The sequence below is a fragment of the Eschrichtius robustus genome, chromosome 9 (genome assembly GCF_028021215.1).
Source record: "Eschrichtius robustus isolate mEscRob2 chromosome 9, mEscRob2.pri, whole genome shotgun sequence".
Classification (NCBI taxonomy): Eukaryota; Metazoa; Chordata; class Mammalia; order Artiodactyla; family Eschrichtiidae; genus Eschrichtius; species Eschrichtius robustus.
This window is the reverse complement of record NC_090832.1, coordinates 59,259,067-59,275,607: the sequence shown is the minus strand read 5'-3', so window position 1 is coordinate 59,275,607 and position 16,541 is coordinate 59,259,067. Positions and strand designations below refer to the sequence as shown.

General features: G+C 40.5%; 1 long non-coding RNA gene across 3 annotated transcripts in view; it reads left to right on the top strand.

The window, feature by feature from the left end:
* LOC137769407 (uncharacterized) overlaps positions 1 to 8,765 on the top strand; it is a 280,962-nt gene extending 272,197 nt beyond the window's left edge. For all 3 annotated transcript variants that reach the window (XR_011074965.1, XR_011074964.1, XR_011074966.1), the window contains 2 exons: positions 7,812 to 8,539; positions 8,659 to 8,765. This is a non-coding gene — a long non-coding RNA (uncharacterized lncRNA). The remainder of the gene's footprint in view (positions 1 to 7,811; positions 8,540 to 8,658) is intronic.
* Positions 8,766 to 16,541: the final 7,776 nt, after the last annotated feature.

Sequence of the window (16,541 nt, the reverse complement as noted above, 5' to 3'; positions counted from 1 at the left end):
AAAATAATAATTTTTTATGACTTGGCACTTCACCCAGCTGATCTATAAGCTTTTATTTAGAGAAGAGAGTTTGTTGCTGAAAATCTGCTAGTGTTATTTAAGTAGTCTCATATGAACATAGTGGCTTATGTTTGGTATAGATTTTGATTAATTTGATCATTTCAATTTATATACTGATTATTCTGTTTTGCAGTTTATCTGTAAATTAATGAGAAAGAAAGCATTCTAAAAGCACACTGGCAGGCTTTACTCAACCAACTGTGGAGCTTTGTGAAATACTTGTTTCCAGGTAGATGACTTTTCCTGGCACCGCAGACTCTCCCATGCGGATGAGTAAGAAGGACCAAAGGCAGGTCAATACACTCCATCATACTCCATTAAATCTGGACCGTTCCCATGTTAAGGAGAGATCACCTTACCTGGGAACATCTGGTTGCCAGGGCAGGGCAGGGCACACTGAAACTGAGGCTGCTTTTGTATGGAAGTGTGTGGGTATGTTTGTGTGTGTGGGGGGTGGGGGGAGGGAGAGGGAAAGAGAAAGGGAATTTTCTGATATAAGATTCCCAAAGACTAGACAGTACCACCAATAAAATACCATCTACATTGGGATTTTCAGGGATGAATCAAACCCTGGCTGACCTAAAAATTGGTAGTTAGGTATATAATAGCTATGAGAATGTGGAAAACTTCTTTATTTGTCAATATTCAGTGTTCCACTGACAGGTACTGATTACATAAAACTAATTTCCAAAACATCAAAGAAAAGATATATCAATTCAATATTAATTCAGATGGTACAACCCCAGAAGGGATGCATGAGAAACTAGTATTCATTTATGCTGCAGGTTTTATGATAAAAAGTCATTACGTATTTGAGTGGATGTCAAAGGAAACCCTTAGATAACGCTTCTCACAGATAGGTCAAATGCTCATAAAATATGAGACATTTTAGTTTGACAATCAGCAATCCACTACAGTGAAAACAATGGTCTTCCTAGCTGCTAATCCTTAATTTGGTCATCAAAGATAATACTTCATTTCCTTATTTACTATCATCAATATTATTTTTAATATTCTAAGTACAGATTGTCCTAAGCTGTGGTCCAAATAAAAAAATTAGCAATTCATGTATCTATTACTTACTATTCTATATTGAAGACAAAAACAAAGATGTTTTATTTTTTAAAAAACCATGGGCACCTGACTACTTCCATCCTAGGCACTTGAGCGCCCATCCTGGAAAGAAAAAAAAAAGTTGTTTGTTGCTGAAAATCTGCTAGCATTATTTAAGTAGTTTTATATGAACATAGTGACTGATGTTTGGTTTTTGGTTTTTTTTGTTTGTTTTGAGCCCATACTTGGTTTTCATCCTAGACTTCTTAGGACTTGACCTTTCTCTCTCTAGAGTGAATTGAATGGTGCCCCCTGATCAGGAGTGTTTGTGGGAAAGAATGTTTGATATGAACCCAGCCATAGCCCAGAAAATATTCCTTAAACCACTAACATATTAAAAAAAATTCACAAAGGAATTAAGAGGACTTAGAGGTTTGTGTCATGATTAAGAGTGTATGCTCTGGAGTCTGAATGCCTAAGACTAAATCCTGGCTCTGACATTAGCTGTGACCTCGGGCAGGTCACTTCATTTTTCTGTGCCTTAGAATATTCATCTGAAAAATGGGGGATAACAGTACCTACCCTCATAAGGGTTGTTTTGAGGATTGAATGAAATAGTGCATGTAAAGCATTGTGCCAGACATATAGTAAGTGCTCATAAATAATAGCTATTACTTAATTCTACAGTGCCTCACACTTCTGTGCCCATAGTCTTTAGTATTATTTTTTTTATTGTATTTTATTTTTTGGCTGCATTGGGACTTCGTTGCTGCCTGCGGGCCTTCTCTAGTTGTGGCGAGTGGGGGCTACTCTTCGTTGCGGTGCGCGGGCTTCTCTTGTTGCGGAGCACGGGCTCTAGGTGCTTGGGCTTCAGTAGTTGTGGCACACAGGCTCAGTAGTTGAGGTATGCGGGCTCAGTAGTTGTGGCATGCAGGCTCAGTAGTTGTGGCTCGTGGGCTCTGGAACGCAGGCTCAGTAGTTGTGGCGCACGGGCTTAGTTGCTCCACGGCATGTGGAATCTTCCCGGACCAGGGATCAAACCTGAGTCCCCTGCATTGGCAGACGGATTCTTAACCACTGCACCACCAGGGAAGCCCAATGTTCTTATATTTTAGATACTTGTTTTGTCAGCTTGAATAATGTACCGTTCGACTCCCATAGATGACACATGAGGCCATAAGTGAATTTACTCTACCTTCTACCTTCTTTCCCTCTTTCTCTTCTAATTTTTGATAGGTGTGTAGTTAAAAATGTTCAAGGCATATAACATGCCATCCTACCCTCTACACTTGCTTTGGGATTGGCTCTACAGTGAAATACATGCCATGCTCACCACCCTTCTTTTTGCTTTAGGTTAAGGAATTTTCCAAAAGTTACACAAAAAGTAGGTGGCAGAGCCAGTATTTAAGCCAAAGTTTTGTACAAAATTTCATGTTTTTACCACTACATCATGCCTCTTGAAAGTAGAAATACACATACCCATACTTAAAAGATAACCTATACTGAAAGCAAAAGAGATCAAGACAGTACATGGAAAAAGTAAGCACAAATATAAAAAGAGGTAAAAAAAGAAACATAATAAAATAGAAATAAATGGATAAATATGTGAAAGAGACTGAAAGTCACTTCACTGGCATAAAATATGCAAAAGTAAAAATGATTTAACATTTTTATGTGGGTACAAAAGATTATATATTTCTTTATATTTGCAAGCCAATAATAAATAAAATGAAGTAAGAGTTTAACAAGCCTAGAGAGAGTTAATCTTTTTTTTCCAAAAGGCATTAAAATAGACAGCAGATTAGGGTAAAAATCATTAATCTGCATTCCTTGAACAAAGGCAGCTATAGACCCCAGCAGAATATTGAACCCATTTGATCTCTCAAGGGTAGGTTTCTTACAAGAGATTTCTGGTTTGGTTTTGTTTGGCTGATGTGGAAAATCATTTGAGATGCTTTTAACTTCCAGTTTGAGAAGAACCAACCCTAAATAGCTTAGCCCTAACAGAGAAGTCCAGAGATAGGGTGGTGGTTCCAAGATTGTTCATTTCAGTGGCCTAGTGGTGACATCGGGCTCCAGGTCCTTTCCATCTGTCTCCATTGCAGCCACCCTTGTCAGGTGAGCGTTTTCCAAGGCTGGTCCCCTCAGGGATACAAGATGGGGACAGCAGCCTTAAACACCACATCCTTACATACCCAAAACAAAGGCCAGAAAAGAAACCATTCTTTTTTTGTAGACATTTTAAAGAATGTGCAATCCTTTCTGAGCGGCCTTTCCTGCAGACTCCCCTCAAGTACTGATGGCTGGAAATGCTACATGCTCATTGTTAAACCAATCAATGCTAAAAGGAGTACTAATTGCAATTCAGCTATTGGTCTCAAATAATCTAGATTCCCCCCTGCCCACCCTGGGGCTGGGGTTGGATACATTGTCCCCTGAGGCACACAGCCACCCAAACCAGATGCCAGGAGAAGGGAATAATCAACCAACAGCTCTGGTCATAGATGGAGACAGAACAGAAATACTTCACCCTTTACTCTCCACCAGCCCTGCCTCTCACTTTTGACTTTTAAATGCCAGTGAGGATAGGATGAAGACACAACTCCATTTTTTTGCACATATCTTGTAACAGCTGATTGGGGCGCGAGTTGGTACCATTAGGTATATAATCTTTCCCATATAATGAATAACACACTGGGTACCTCTTCAAGAACAGCCATAATAAATATTTGCCCTTGGCTAATGTTAAATTGTCAAGGTATTTATGAGTCAATGAAGAAATCAGGCTTAATGTCTCCATAAGCTAGATGGTATTCACACATACACACATAAGCAGTCACACTCACAAACACACCTGTGACTCCCAATGAGAAAAACAAACATAAAACACATGTTAAAAACAAGCATTTCCAATGGTCGAAGAGGGTCCAGGATCATATGTACAGAAGTACGCCCTACATTTTAAATGACTGCCTAGATTTTCATGAAAAAAGGGAAGCCAAAAACCAACATAGACAAGTAGAGTGTCAATTATCATAATAAACAAAATTCGTAGAATACTCTTAATGTGCCAGTTACTGAACTCAGCTCCTTACGTACGTTATCTCATTTAATTCACACATAACATTCATAGGCAGACATTACTATTATCTTCATTTTGCAAATGGGGATACTGAAGCTAAGAGGATGAGGGCATGGCTCAGGTCACCCTGTTGGTGAGTGGTAGGGACAAAAATTAAACCTAGTTCTGTCTATCTCCAAGGCTGTGTGGTTGACCTTTGACCTCTACCCTGAAAAGATGGTGGAAACAATCACACATGGTCTCCCTGAAATGTTTCCTCTCTCTTTAGGGGCCCAAACTGCTCCTAAGAGCTGCTTGGACTTTGTGTTAATAGACTATCATTGTTGCTTGAAAAGAATCTAGACATATTTTGAGAAAAATCACATGTAGAAGCTCTCTATAAAGAACAAACTGTATAAATTCCCCTTCTAGATCTTGAAAATATGAAACATTTTAGGTGGAATTTATTCAATGAAGTGCTTTAATAGTATATAATTTTATACTATTTCTATTTGAAAAAATGTTTTTATATGTGTTCTATGAAATAATCAGCACCAAAGAGAGCAGCTTCTCTTAAATTTCTGAAGAATTTTGTTGGAGGAAAGAGTCACCTAGACTTTAAAAAAGAATGGCAATACATATTTTCTTTACAGTTTCAAGATTATAGGACATTTTTCATGCAAGTATATTTGCAAGTTCATAGGCTTAAAAAAAACTCCAAAACTAAGTTCCATCTTAGTCAAACTGAATGATCAGAGTAGTGTAGAATGAGTAGCCCAATTATTTAGACGGTGTGGGATGTCAGGTTTACTTAGGACAGTGTGGGACCCAGGTGATGAGACTTGAGTGTTTTCAGTGCTTTGCAACCCAGTGGTAATTAACTTACTTTGAAATTGGGGTAATGAGCTGCTACATGTATGAGACTAGAGTTCAGTGTGACAAAAGCTCTGCCAATGTTTTACATGCTTAATATAAATCCTCAAGGATAAAATTCCTTTTTATGAAGTATGGTTTCCATCCAGGTCTCTCAGAATGTCGCAGGACAAACACACTATTTACTCTGTGTGTGTGTGTGTGTGTGTCTGTGTGTGTCTGTGTGTGTGTGTTTATTGCAATGAGTAATCATGCCAAATACTGGGATCCATGAGCCACTCTATTAGACTTGAGTATACAGAAAGAGTTAAGAGTTTTATTATTTTAATTAAATAAAACATACCAAAGTTATTCTGAAATTTAATGAAATAACACAATTGTTACTGTGCTGTATGGTAATTAGCTGTGTCACAGAAAATTTTAAAAAGACTGTCATTTTTGTCAGTATTAATTTTTACACAGTCAAATCTAATTTTTCAAAACTTCTCTATAATCATAAAGTTTTCCCTGCGTAAGAACCATTCTCTCTCTCCCTCTCTGTCTCTGTCTCCTTCCTTTCCATTTGTTCCTTCCCTTTCCAAAGACAGAGGGACCCCTGAGTCTGGCTAAGCATTCCCAGTCATCCCCCCTCTCACCGTTCCCACCCTCAGCAGGGGATCCAGCTGCTTGGAAGCACCAGGTCCTGGATTCTGCAGACCTTGAAGCCACACTTAGTTTGGGCCCTTAGATGTGCATCTCCTGCTTTATTTTGAGGGATCTTTATAACATCCCCAATTGTGTTAGCGTGGGATAGAAAGAAGACACCCAGGTATGGGGCAAAAGGGTGGTACACCAGGGAGAGAAAGGATATACGCCAGTGGTTCTGGAACCCTAGCATTTGGTAGTTTGGGGGCAGTGGAATGAGAGAATGCAGAAATGGAGATAGAGGATGTGGAAAGGGGGAGAGCAGAGCCATCTCTGGGGTCCAGCACCTCTATAAGAGACCCCAGGTGTCTGTACCTGCCCCTGGGGCACAGCTTTTGGCAGTTTTATTCCAAGCTCCCCCTCCTCAGGAAAGCTAGGAGCTAGACAGACAGAGAGAACAGAGGCACATGGGCTTTCCTCACCGGTCCTCACAGGTCAAGCACGCCACCTTCCTGGAGGAATCAGACGGCTTAGGGCCTAATCTGAGCCGTGTCACTTTCTAGCTGTGTGACTTCAAGTAGTCACTGACCTCTCTGAGCCTCATTTTTCCCACCCATGTTTTCCCCATTGGTGAAGTGGGAATAATACTCTCTGCCTTACATAGTGCTTGTGAGGGTTTAATGAACTGAAGCACTCAAACCTTGTGTAAGCAGAGTAGCTTCTTGACAAAAGTTTTTTCTTTTCTTTCCTTCAGCCCTGAGGCATGAAGAAGGCTTCCCCCTTTTTCCTTCCCCATCTCCAGCTTTCTTCAATTTCCCCCACCTATATTTGTTTCATTTCACTTCTAAGGATCAGAATGTTAAAAATAAATGCACAGGGGGTTGGGGGTGAGTAAGTCTGAGACATAAAGTAAGTGATAGCCTTGGTTCCCTCCAGGTGGGTTGCAGGAGGGGGTGTCCTGGTGACAGGCAGAAGCATCCCGGTGTCTTCAGGGTAAGGGAGCATTTCCCATCCTTGGTCTTTTGTGGAGTGGGAGCTGTGACTCTCCTTCCCAGGGCAGCTAGGGCCTCTGACCAGCCACTGCCTTGACCGTTGGGTCTAGTGGGCTTTCAAAGGTTCTGTAGAGGGAAGCCCCATATCCTAGCCTGGGACCAACCTAGTTAACTGGGGAGTTTGGGGTGTCTGGTAGGACAACTGCTGCACCTTGCACATTTAGCCTATCACTTGTGTTAAGAGATACAGGCTCAACTCTCAAAATAGACACTGGACTTATCACTATACTGCAGTCATCCTACCCCCAAATCCATTTCTGGTGTTTGAGGAAAGCAGACTGACACTAAACATGAAGTTGGTTCCCTCATAGCATGTTGGACCCATAGGACTATTCCTGGCTCCTCTTTAAACTGCCTGGTGGTTTTCCTTCCCTACTCAATCTCTGTTTAACAATCAACATTAATATTTCAGAAACATTAGGTGGCCTGTGCATTGATGTACTTTTATTCCCCAGGCTAGAAAGACTACTTTCTTGGGATTGGATTGCTTTGTGCAGCTTAACAGCCTGTGCTAAGCTAGGAGTCAAACAATATTGTCCTCGTAATTATCTTATCACAACCACAAGACAATAGGTGAGGACATGTCTGCTTGGCAAGTGGCCAATTCAATTGTGGCATGAAACAGATGTCATGATCCGAGTGAAAAACAAATGATGGGCTACCAATCCAGTCATATCCAGCCAGTCGGCACCCCCTCTCCACATCTCTACCCACTAAGTTATATTAACAAATAGGTTAAGTAGAAAATGCAATATTAAAAAGTTAGAAAACATTCACTGAAAACACCTGGCCCCCAAATTTGCACTGAGCTAATAAGTTCAGTGAAATTTCTCTGCATACAGGAAATGAAAACAATTGCATGTTTCTGCCTGTTTCTTTAGTAGTAGATTCAGGGGCATTTTAATAAGAAGATTCCACTACAAATAAAGATATCAGACTTTGGAGCAAAACCTTATTAAGAAGTATAAGAGACCTGATTTCTTTCTTATTGCTAAAGAAAGAACTTTTAGAAAGAGTTTCTCAAAGGCTCTGAGAAGCCCCGGGCTGATGTGCAAAAGCCCACGCTCCCTTCTCCCCGCTCTCCGCAGTTCCCCGACAGCTGCTGACTTCCTAAGGGCATCGGCAGAGTTCAGACGACCTTGCACGCACCATGTGACAGATGAGTAATAGAAGGTTAACCAAGTGCCCAAAGGCGCGAACACGGGATGTGGGCTGAGGGGGAGAGGGGCATCAACTTGGGTGAGGAACTGTATTTGGCTTTTCTAGTTCAGAAAAGGCACCCGGAACCCCTGATTAGGAAAACGTAACCCAGTGATCCATGCCTCGCCTTCGCCACTCTATTTAAGCATTCTTCCTCCTGGAAAGACGCGGGATGCTTGAGCTCTGCGCGCTCCAGCTTTCTGAGACGAGGCTGCTGCTTCCCTGAAAGCCATCCTGCCTTTCTTTTCCCACCTATGTTTCCATTTTCTTTACTGAGTATGAAACCCGCCGGCCACCCGCCCCGCTCCGTCCCTCCGGCGCCTTCGCAGAAGCCCGCTGTGTACCTTCCGGAGCTGGAGAGAAGATGCTCACAGCGATGGGACACCTGTCGGTGAACCCGCCCCCTGGGAGGAGCGGCGGGTGGAGCTGGCACCCGACAGTCCCCCGCGCGGTCCCCGGACCCCAGGAGGGCCCAGTGTCGGCGCCCCGGCCCTCGAGTTCCGGCCCCCGGAAACGTCACCTGAGTGCTGTCCTCCCCCCATGGAGTGAGGGACACGGCGGCCAGCGGCCCGAGCGCCCTTCTCTGCAGGACTGGAGTCCTAGTAGACAAGCCCAGGTGGCAAAACCGCGCGCAGCTGCTTCCAGCTGCGGGGAGGTGGGGAGGAGTGGGAGGGTCTGGGTCCCGGTCCGCGGTATAAGACAGGTAGGAAGCCCACCCTATCTCCGTTTCCAAAGGGAGTGTCGGGACCAAGAAGCGGCCGGAGGCCCAGAGGGCCGGCTCGCCCTTGCCACTTAAAGAAGGCTCATCCAGTCAGCACATCCTTACTGAGCGCCGGCTGTGTGCCAGGAGCCCTTCTAGGAGCTTGGAAGGCTGTAGCGAATAAAATGTTAAAACATCTCTGCTCTCGCGGAGCTTGTTTTTTTTTTTTGTTGTTGTTGTTGTTTTTAAGTCACTGATAGTCACATAAGTTCCTGTGAACATTTGTAGGTGTTTTCAGCTAAGGAGTGAAGGAACAGTTATTCGAGCTTCTTTCTATTTCAACAAATGTTTATTGATGTCCCAAGGATTTAAAGGAAAGAAGGGAGGGAGGGAGGGAAGAAGAAACTTGTAGTACCACCAAGGAACTAGTTTCTTTTTAGAAACTTTGGCTTAGCCTGTTTAAATCTCTTTGGTATTCCAAAAAAAAAACCCCAAAACAAAACAAAACTATTAATTCAGCCCAGAAAAACTGCTCGATAATGACATTGAGCTTCATGTTTTCTCCTTGATTAAATCGGCTGGCCTCAGCTGCTAGTTCGCAAATAAGGTGACATTTATGGAGCTGGAGCTAGGTGACTTCTTCTTGCCCAAGGGAGCCTCATGGGGTTTTGAAGATAGGCAGCCCTGATTCCATCCCAGCTTTGTCATTTACTCTTAGGCAGGTTCCTTGAGCAGGTTCCTTAATGTCTCTAATCCTCAGCTGCCCCTTCTGTAAAATGAGGATTGTAATAATTCCCTCCCATGGATGCTGGAAAGCTTCCTTGGGATGACATATGCAAAAGCATTTGAACCAGACCTGGCTTGTAGTAAGTGCTCAATAAGTGATATTGATAATGGCAATTACAGCACCTTTTAGAATCTTTCCTCCTTCTATAATCTGGGTGGCCAGAGTGGCGTGGTGAAATGTCATGTGTTTATACCTTAAAATAGAAAAATCAGAAAAACTTGAAAGATTGGAGAAATTGGCTCAGAAATTCATCAGATCAGACTTTTAAAAAACAAGTGTACTATCATTGGTTATACATTTAGAACTGAAGTTGCCTTAGAGTTATCGGTGTATGCAAAAAGATATTGCCTTTAAATGAGTACGTGCTCTAAAATCTCTCACAGAAAAACCAAGGGAATGAATACGGGAAAAAGAATTTAAAGAGAGTGTAAAGTGGGAGACTTAGTGGCCAAGATCCTAGAAGCGTGTGAGGATTGTTAGTAAGTGTGACAAGTGAGATTTCATCACGACACCTTTGAGGAAAGAGAAAAGAAACCAACCAGCTCATCCATGCCTTAGGTTGATTCTTACCTGTTAATCGAAACTTCTACCACGATACCCTTGTTGAAAAGCATTTTCTGTTTCTCTGATAATATAAAAATGTAGTCCACTATGAGTTCATAAACCTTACATTTTCTCCAAGTTAAATTCTTGAAGTTTATTTCTCTGTTCAATTTTTCTATCCCTGACAAGATTTTGAGTCTTTCCCACGTAAACTCAAGGGTAGCTTGTCTTGTAGCTCTTACGTGGAGGCATCTATCTTAGAAAAGAAGAAGCCTCTGCAATAATAATATTTGCCACTCCAGTTCTTTGTTCCAATGATTGATAATGATGATGACAATCAAATTCTAATTGCGTACTCTAAATGAGGGATGAAAAAATCCTTTTTGTTGTTGCCATATTGTAAAAGCGAAGAAACCATTTTTTTTTAATAGCCCAATATGTTGCATTGTGTTTTACTGGGTGTTGGTAGCTAAAACGCTTGTGCGTGAGACCACTTAATTGCACCCTTGCTTATGTTTGACAATTTCCGTAGATGTTGATGGTGGATATAAGGCCTCATCTTACATTATGGTGGCATATATATATATATATATATATATATTTTAAGTGTCTTTACATATTTATTTTTGTAATAACTCTGGAAGGTACACAGAATGGGTGTTATCTCATTTTTGCTAATAAAGAAAGTGAGGTAAAAGTTAAAATAGATAATAGGCAGTGAAGTAGAATAGAATCCCATCCATTTCTTACCCTACACTGTGAGGGTTCTTTTGAACTGTGTGAGTCCTTTTGATGATGTCACCTGCCTTAGAGAGCACTCTGGAATCCAGAGTTAAAACCTCGCCCCGAAACATTAGTGCCTTTTTTTCTAAGCTGGAAACTGGGCTGGTGGTGTCTGTGGGAGCTACTGCTGACCTGGTTTATCCCACTCTGGACACAGACTTCTGACTATGCTTATCAGATAAACTTTCATCTGGTTCAAGAATTTTTGAAGGGATTCATTGATTGTGGTCTTATAAAAATAACAAAAGGAATGAATGAGATGATGGACCACACATGCTGATTCGAATGAGGTTCAAATTGTTCTACACATGTGCATACATGGATGGCAAGGGCACACAAGGGGTCCTGGTGTCTATTCCTCTGCATTAAAGGACTATTCAGGAACATCTCCATGCTGACCTTGTGTGGCTTTCTTCTCAGGACCCTAGCCTGGGCTAGGATGTCACTTCTCTCCCAGATCCATCTGCTGTCAACTTGGTCTTTGGCTCTGCACTTGCTCAAGCACAGCTTCTGAGAACTGAGTCGTAATCAGCCACTCCTATAGAAGGATCTGCCTCCCTCCAAAAGGCTTTATAATGTTCTGGCTGGGGCTGTTGAGAAGTGCTCTCTCTCCAAACTGAATGCATTGTGTTCATACTCACTCTAGGGGTTGAGTTCCTAGTGAGCTGTGACGATAGGAGGGATTTAAAGTCCCGTTAGGTGGAAGAATTTTTTTCTGTTAGGAATCCAGCGGATGCCCATTTAGATTGTGAGTTTTAAAAATATCTCTCAGACTGCTGCATCTCAGGATGTTGCTGTTTAATGTTATTTTGTTCCCACTAATATGAACATTGCACAAACACCAGCGAGGTATAGCAATGTTTCTGAAAATGTGTTCCATAGAACCCTAGTGCCATGAGATGATCTATAAACAAAGGGTTCTATGGTTATGAGAGGTGGGATTATTGGTTTCAGTTCTTTTATTCCTCCTTGGATCTACTTCCTTGAAATGACATCATTATGGACAGAGCATATTTTATCACTCCTCTACTTTGGTCATGTGACTTGCTTTGTCCAGTTGAATGTGGGTTAGAGAGACAGTGTGACAATTCTAAGACTTGGATTTAAGAGATAGCACGCATTTTCACTGCCCCTTTTGTACTTCTGCCATTGCCTGAGAAGAACATGTTTTTGGCTAGCCTGCCAGGCTGAGGAGAGCGAGAGGAGTGTGGAAGACCCTGATCCACAGACCTGCAGCCTGAAGCAGAGCTCTTTCAGTCAAACTGCTGATCTGTGAGAACAAATGATGGTTATTTTAAGCCACTGAGTTTGGAATGGCTTGTCGTCCAGAATTATTGTGGAAATAGATAACTGGTATAATGGTCAAAAGAGTTTCGGACACACTGTGTACTCTGTAACTTCCTCACTCCTTCTTTGAGAGTCATAATCCACTGTGATACATTAAAGGCTCTGAGAGGGACTGCATTAACCCATGTCTTTCCAAACTCATTTCATTTTGGTACCTTTATATCATAATAATATCCTATAGAACATATACCTTGGAATTTTAAAAATTTATTAAGGGCAATTTGTGTAAATCCTAGACTTGCTATTAAGAAACCTGAGATGAACTCTTAGAACAATTGACAGTGATTTTCAAGCCTTACCAATCAATTAAACTCTCTCAAACTTTGCTTATTAGTAAGTCCCCATTTACCTTCTCATGGCTGCTGAATTTCACATCAATGACTTGTATTGTATGGCTCCAAATGTCTAAATGATTAAAAGTTATTTTCCACTGCTGATGCCAGCCCTATTTTAGAATGATTTTATAATCAGTATAAGAACATTTATTTTTTAAATAAATGACCAGTGAATGAAACTGATCAATTTAAATTACTTTCATTGGTTTTTTTTCAAACATCACATATCTAATATTTACCATTAAAGTTACTGTTAAAGTTACTCAGAAGCCATGTTGGTGCCCAAACCAAGAATGAATAACCTGAAATACTCCTCATTTTCTCCTCAGTTTTGAGAAGTGTGGAGCACACACAGTAGAGCTCTTTTTCAAGCTTAGTCACAATGCCAAGCACCAAAGAAAACACAGGGGTTCCAGGAAATATGTAGGAAATGACTCCCTTTTGATTTATTTTGGGTACTCGGAGTCACTGTTGACATTTGTTTATATTCTTTAAGTGGCCTTGGCATTTTCATTCATTTCAAACACTCACAGGTGCTTATGTTTAAAACTCACGACTGGCAATGAGGTCCATGCAACAATTTACACTTTATTTTTTTCCAACTTTTTGAAGAATAAACATAGATGATCATGTATGCTGTCTTAGCAACTATAAATCATTATGACCAAGAATGTCTTAAAACAAAGTGAAAAATCAGTTGACCTGTTATGGCTTTTCCTTTTCTTAGGTGAAGTTCTTTCTTTACACTATATTTGCTCATAACTGGTTGGTCTATGGTAAGGTGTTATCTGTTAGAGTGTTAGTAAAGCTTCATTATCCTTTTTAAGTGGCATTTAAGTGGTATTTTTAAGAGCGTGCTTAAAGACATCCATTTCCAATGACAAAGTGGTCAGAGACTTGAAGAAAGTAGTCTATAAGGGTAGAAAGACAAGTGATGAACTTGACAGTATTGACAATATTCTGCTCAATAATCTCTCAATCATATTTTTGTGTGCAGTTGGCAAGCCTTGGCAAACACTCGTGGGGATAGTCTATGCCCAAATTGGGATTTTTATACCTTACAGGAGTTGTAATTTTCTGCTTAACGGCGTTATAATGAGCTACTTAATTTCCTTTTCTTGGGATTTTGTGGTATAATGAAGTTGTACTAATATAAAGTTTTGGAAATTTTTAGAATGGACAATTGCAGAAGTTAGTTTTAACTATTTAGGAATTTCATGTTTTATTAAAGGAGATATTCGTTTTAACTTGAAATTCTATCTGTAACATAAAAATCATTCCCTAGAATAATTCAGAGGCTAATGGGTTGAGTATTTTCAATTTACCTTGAAGACTGTTTTACTGTCCAAACTAATTCACTCATTTATTTGATTCAACAACCAGTCAGCCTCCTAGATATCAACCAACCTCCCATTTAACCACTTGGCCAACCAACCCATCCACAAATCAGCCAGATAATTAACCAATCAACCAATCAACTAATTAGCCAGTCAGCCAGCCAGTCAAGCAATGAATTGGAAACCAACCAACCAGCTAACCAACTAACTAGAAAACCAACCAAGCAGCTAATCAGCCAGCCAACCAACAAACCAAACCATCTGCTACACAGCAATAATTATTCCAGGCATTGGGGGTACAAAGATGGACAAGATGTCATCCTTGCCAATGAGGAGAGATGTTTGCAATATTGTGGGGAAAATGAACAAATATAGTACAGTGTGAAATGGATGTATGATATGCATTTCCAGATAGAAGTAAAACATGTTAATTCAGTATTTTTGAAGGAGATCTACTTTAATGAGTTTGCTCATTTGGGGGACCAGGATTTTGAATGGTCAGTGAGGTAGAGAACACTCAGCCTAGCCTTCATTCTTTGCTCTAATTTTGGTTTTAGAAAAGACAACCACAAAGACTCACTGTGGACCACTGCCTTTAATCTTTGGAATGAGAACTACATACTGTGTACTAACCAGTTACCCTAAGCATAATTTTACATAATAACCATATATAATATAGAAAGAGAAGGTAGATGTTAATATCCAACTCCATCCTCAAGAATTTGTGAAAAACTTTGACAAAGCAAATTTAAGTGAATTGACTGGTTTAATCCAGTTGATAGTTCTCCTGTTGCATCAGGTTCAATAACCCTCTGCTATGTCTCCAGTGCTTCTTGGGCTGAGGTAGAAATGCCGGAACCTTGTTTCCAGTTTCAGCTAATTCACTTGCACAAGTTTTACTTTGATTTCAGTGTTTGTAGGGATAATAACCTTCTAAAATGATCTGAGAAGTGCATGATGCTTATTACTCAGGTTAACATATATCTTAGTTTGCTTGGGACAATTTCATTAATGCCTTTGTCCCAGTGTGATTATCAATCGTGTCTAATGCCAGTATTGTTAGCCCCTGGGGCATCCACCTATGTGCCCTACTTATCCTATGGGGAAGGAATGGGAGTGTTATGGTCTACTCCCTTTGCCTTCAAAATTAGGTATAAACTAGAAACAAAGCAGACATGTGGGTACCATGATACTTCCTGTGGGACACGATTACTATCTCCCTTGGGGGCAGTAGCTCAGAATTCTAAGGTTTTACCATTTATCATTTCATTTCCCCATCAAATGAGATTCATGAACACACACACACGCACACACACACACACATTCTTTGAGAGCATAGAAAAAAGCATGACTAACCATGTGGGAGGGCTCTGATAAGACTTGGATGTGATGGTTAGAGCTGGGTTTTGGAAGGTGAGCAGAGAAGAGGGTAGAAAAAAACCCATTTTATCTCATGGAATGAATGTGTACAAGACAACCATTTGGTTGTGTTTCCTTAACACAAGTTGGAACATGTATGTCACTGCTTATAAATCATAAATGTGCAAACTTAGAACTGGTCAAATAAAAATATACTAGCAGACATGCACTCATTGGTAAAGTTAGCAGTCTGGATACCCAAAAGGATTCTCTGCAGGTCCAGCCCAGTAAGTCCATCATCAGTGAGAACAACCTCACTCCTCCAGGCTTTGGCCAGACAACTGGAGCAATCATTTTGCACGTGCTCCATTGAGTAATACCTCTCCAATCTTGGGTTTTTTCATGATTCTGTTCTTAGAAAGAACAGAATTCTCAATTTTGTTGCAGTAAGCTATACTGAGTTCATTTTTAAGAGAAATTATGAAATGTTTAAGGATCACATTTTTATATTTCCAGCATTTATGTTTTTAAATTATTATTTTAGTAATTTATAAATACCCTTCATTTTTGGTACAGATACTCAGAAAGTGATTTAATTTATTCCAGTTTTAGTAAAGAGTCACTCTAAAGCCAAGGGGGAGACTGACTCACTGGTTTACAATTTGTTTCTCAATCCTGGCAAATTTCATCTCTTCTTATTTCAAAGGTACACTGTGTCCTTGTGTACTGAGCAAAAATAACTCCACTGTACAGTAAAAATATCATAAGATACTTGACAAGTTCCAGATTACAAAACATGTTTATAGCAGAATTGATATTAAAAATTAGAGGAGCATCTAAAACCAGTCTTAATAAATATAATCTTAAAAAAATTTATAGGAGCTGCACAATAAGGAAGGCAGATCTAAGTATGAGTCTAGATGTGAACTGGAATCAAGTCTAAGGACCCCTTTTACAAGTTGTGTGCTTTGTGGAAAGTCATTTAATGTTTCTGAGTCTCAACTTCATCGTGGATAAAATGGGGACAATAAAACTTGCCCTACCCGCTTTACAAGGTAAACAAATATGATTAAATATAGGAAAGTACTTGATCAAGTGGAAGTACTTCACTTCCTTCAGTCTGTTTGGAGGTATTATACTCCTGGGAGAAATAAAATATATCCACCTGCAAGGCTGAGCTTCTTAGTCTGTCTCTCTTTCCTTTGACAACTTCACTCCCTCTTTGCAGACCAAAGGCAAATAAGTTCAGGTCAACCAGAGTTTCTCAAGAATCTGTCAGGATATAGCAATGAAGGTGAGGTGGCCAGGGGTGCTAGTCAATGGACACTTCAAAGATGCTAGTCTTTGTCAGTTCTACGCCACTGTGTCCTCTTCTTGCCAGTGTCTGGTTTTTTGTTGGGCACAGAGATAAGTAAGACATAGTTCCT